The following is a 4,730-nucleotide window of genomic DNA, read 5'->3' on the forward strand; positions in this document are numbered from 1 at the left end:
CCTGAATATGGAGCGGGCACGCGCCATAGGGCCAAAAGAGCCAAAGAGCCCGGGGCATGCACCCAGGGCAAAGAGAGGGTCGGGTCTGAGGACACCCCGGGGAAACACTGGGGTGGGTTTAAAAAGCGGGAGGTCGGGGACCCGAGAGAGGAGAGGGATGAGTTACTTACTCTCTCCCAGGGCAATAAAGGGATGGTCAAGGGATGGTCGTAAGGCGATGCCCCTTGCTCCCCCAATCCACGGGGGCCGCGTTCACTTCCATAGCACCAGTAAAGGTTAACGTGGGGACACGCGCAGAGGAAGAATGCCAGTAAAGACGCGAAAGTAAGGAGTCAAAAGCGGAGAGAGAGCAAAGGAGGAACCCTAGTGCAGGAGAAGAACGAATGTGACCTCAAAAGGCACCGCGCCCCAGCTGGACCTGTGGAACCAGCCAGCCGTGGCTTCCTAGGGGAAGAGCCATCAGCCAAGGCAAAGTCTCAGCCACTTAGGCGAGGGGTTGAGCCCTGTCCAGAGAGAGGCCTGTTTTGCCATGCTCTAGGGCCCAACTCAGGCGTGGGAGGCCAAACAGAAAGGGGCAGGGAGGAAGGAAAGGGGAACAACAAGGAAGGGCGTCTGTCGGGCCCACTGAGCCTCCTTGCACAGAGGCTGGCTGTGTCAGTGAGGGGGCCTGCCCAGACCGGTCTACCTGAATAAAGCTGTGTATGCCCGTATGCCCGTCCGCCTGCCCGTGTGCCTGTTTGCACGTGCCTCTGAGTGTAGGGGCGGGGGGCGGGGGGGGAGAGCGAGAGCTAGAGCGAGAGCTAGAGCGGGTGTGGGTGTGGGTGTGGGTGGAGGTGTGGAGGTGTGGAGGTATGTGCCCGAGTTCATGATAGTAAGCACAGGTGACTACAGGGAAAGGTGTGGAGGAGGAGAGCTGCATCCAGACAGATGTGAGGAACCAAAGATGACCCCAGATGCTGCAGAGTGGGGATTCTGTGGCTTGTTTGTTGGTCCGGATCCCCGCCCTTCTTTCTCCCTGCTTTTTCTCCCAGGAAGTGCCAGAGGCGCCCTGCCCTTCAGTGTCTGGGAAAGATCCACCGTAGGTCCTGCTTGGCAGGAAGGTGGGGACCTCCGAAGGTGTTTGTTGCTTGTTTCCGTGTGTGTTTCCTTTTCCTCGCCAATTTCAAAGGTTGGCCTACTTCCTGGAATAGCTTGACTGGAATGGAAGAGTGTCCCAAACAGTGACTGCTCCTTTCTAAGAGTCCTTAAGATACTAACCACCCAGTGTTGGAATACCCTGCCTTGCGGGTGTGGATTTTCCCTCCCCTGTGGAACTCCCATGGGCTCAGGCATCCAGGAAGGCTTTTCAAAAAGGCCAGGAAGGGAACCACTGGGGAAACCGTAAAAACCTTCAGGATCACGTTCTCCAGGCACTGGGTGGCATGGCTTATGAGGGTATGACCTTAAACAATCACACCGAGGTGGCCACTGCTTTGCTTTGCATCCCAACCTGCTCTGGCTTAAAAGCCCTCATTCCCTGGTTTTGCAAGACTGACTGCCTGATAACCTGATAACCCAACCTACTCCACCCTCTACCGCCCCTCCCCCCCAACAGCTGGCACAGGCGCGCGCACAAACACACACACACACACACACACACACACACACACAACACCAACCCCCACCCCCCCATCCCAGGGGCCCATCTCATTCCTTTTCCAGGGCCAATACCCGGCCGGCATCAATCCCGGTTTAGGTTGAGGAACAGAGGGAGCTATTTACACCGAACCAAGCCCCCAAACATGCCCCCCTTTCGGCCACAAGCCCCTCGAAAACGGAAGGGCCCCCAACCCCAGCTCCATGGACCTCCTAACCCCCACCCCCTGCCCAAGGGCAAAAATTCGCAGGGGCCCTTGGAGGAAAACCCAGCAAGTCTTATGGTGGAGCTCCCTGTGCAGAATTGAAACCAGGGATCCTGGCCGCCAAAGCCAACGGGGGTGGGGTGGGGGTGGGGGTGGGGGAGTGGGGCGAGGCGCGCAGAGAGACCCCCCCGCCCCCCCGCCCCGACTGGAACCTGTGAACAGAGGCATTTGGGGAAGGACACACTGCGCTCCATCAGAGACGCCAAGTGGCCTTCTTCCGGGAGACCCACCTCTGTAACCCATCCCATCTCCGAAAAGGCCCACCGCCCACCGCCCACCCCTGGGCACAAACCAGTGCCCGGGGTTCCATGGAGGGAGGCAGCTGGTGGCCCTCAGAGCCCCGTGACCCTCCGCAGGACCGCGTTCTGCAAGACCGGTCAACAGGTTCTGGACCCCTGTGGGACCTGGCTGCCCTCTGGCCCATTCTTTGGCCCACTGAACCATGAGGCTTCAGGAGAAGAGAGCTGGCTGCCAAGGGACAGGTGTGGTGCAGACAAGCCAGAGGCCAGGGGGAGCCTGAAGATTCAAAGTCCAAGAAAAATCCGTAAGCCTACTGGTGGGATCTCTTGAGGGTCATCTGTGTTCACCGTGAACCAGCAGGGCGAACGGAGTCAAGAAACGCCTAGCTAAAAATCGGTAACACAAGAAACAACAGGTGCCGGCGAGGATGGGGAAGAAAAGGAACACTGGCGCACTGCACTGCTGGTGGGAGCCCAAACTGGGAACAGAGCCACAGTGGAAAGCAGCGCGGAGGTTCCTCGAAAAGGTAAACTACAGCGACCCGGCCATCCAGCAATCGCAGGACCGGATAATTACCCAAAGGATACAAGAACACTAATTCAAAGGGACACACGCGCCCCTATGTTTACCGCAGAGTTATTTACAATAGCCAAGAAGAGGGGAGCAGCCCAAGTGTCCATCGGACTGACGAGTGCATAAAGAAGATGTGGTACAGACGTGTGCCGGGACGTGGACGTGTGCCGGGACGCGCACACGCCCGCGAGAGCGCGGGCACACACACAGGAATGTCATTCAGCCATAAAAAGGGGATGAAATCTTCCCATTTCCAAGGACATGGATGGAGCCTGAGAGTAGAAGGCTAAGCAAACTGAGTCAGGCAGACAAACACAGATACCTTAGGATTTCACTCAAGCGGGGAATTTAAGAAGAAAACCCAAAGGTGCGGGGGTGGGGGGTGGGGGAAGAGATCCAGAGGGGGACTCTTAATGAGAGAGAACTGATGGTTACCCAATGGGAGAAGGTGGGGGTGGTGAAACAGCTGACTGGGGATTAGCCAGTGCACAGAGTCCAGATGAGCACCAGGTGACCTAGGGAACTGCTGAATCAGTATATTGGACACCCGAAAGGAATGCAACGCGCCGCACGTTAAACTAACTGGAGTCAAAGGAAAAACTTGAAGGAAAAGAAGAAGAAGAAGAAGAAGAAGAAGAAGAAGAAGAAGAAGAAGAAGAAGAAGAAGAAGAAAAGGCCTAGTTACACTTGCAGGTTTGCCCAAAGTGGTCAAGATGGCCAGGAAACCAGCCAGAGTTGAGATGGGTGCTCTGTGGCTTGGATGAGGACAGGGACGGTGAGCAGGAGAGCAGGAGAGGAGGAGAGAAGGCAGAGGCTAGAGGAGGCTGGAGAAGGGCAGGGGTGGTGGTGGTGGTGGTGGTGGTGGTGGTGGTGGTGGTGGTGGTTCTCCACCCAGTGTCTGGCAGCCAAAGAGGGAAGAGGAAGGCTCAGTGGGGGCAGGGAAAGGGGTGACTTGCCATCTCTGGAGCCACAGTGCCATCCAGCGGAAACTGTCTCTGAAAAGCCCAGGCAGCAGCAACCTGTCTTCCGCCAGGCACCGCCAGGCACCCGGGTGGGGGCGGCGGGAGGGAACGTCAGCAGGCATGCCCTGCATTGCCTGGGCCCTGCCCAAGCCAGGGTGGGTCTCAGGCCCATCAGGCCTCAGAAGCCCTGATGGAATTGTGCCTGCCAGTGGGACCCAGTGGGGAAGCAGGGTTCTCGGGACCCTGGGGATACAGCAGGCAGCCCCAAGGCCAAACGGGGGGGGGGGGGGGGGGGGGCGGGGCTTCCCTGTCAGCCATTTTGGGGTGGGCCCAGGGGAAGCAACTGGCCACTGACCACAGGGACCAGGGCCGTGTTTTCCTCTGGTGTCCTTTGTGGGGAGTGCCCTGCCTGGGGCCACGCGGGGATCAGGAGGCCCCTTTCGCTTTCCTCACTGGGAGCCGAGGCAGTTTAGAGGTTCCGGGCCCGGCCAATGGCGCTTGGCAGTCCCAGGCAACCTCCGGGCTCAGCCATCTCAGGCTGCCCCTGGGGCTTCTGAGTGACTTCCTCAGCTCCGCAGCCAGGGTCCAATCTGGGATCCAGCACACAGGTGAAGGGAAGGCCAGGAGCCAGGTGTCCAGGTGTCCAAGCACAGGGCCCACCGAGGGCCCACCGCTTCCCCTTCCCTCTCTGCCCCGTTCTCCCCTCACCGGCCCCAAGCCAGCTCCTCCTCAACTCCTGGGCTTTCCTCACCACTGGAGCCCAGGCGGCTCCCTTGGACAGAAACAATTTCCGCTTGATGGCAGTATGGCTCCACGTTTGCCAACTGAATCCGGACCCTGCCCCCTCCCCCTTCATCCCAACCACCTCAGGTCTTGGTCCTCAGCCACATCTAAGGTTAAAAACAAACCAAACAAAACAACAACAGCAGCTACCACCACAACAACACTCTCGGGCTCTCTCCTTTCTCTCTCTCTCTCTCTCTCTCTCTCTCTCTCTCTCTCTCTCTCTCACACACACACACACACACACACACGCACACCGCACAGGCACACG

This window comes from Vulpes vulpes, unplaced genomic scaffold (genome assembly GCF_048418805.1).
Source record: "Vulpes vulpes isolate BD-2025 unplaced genomic scaffold, VulVul3 u000000669, whole genome shotgun sequence".
NCBI lineage: Eukaryota > Metazoa > Chordata > Mammalia > Carnivora > Canidae > Vulpes > Vulpes vulpes.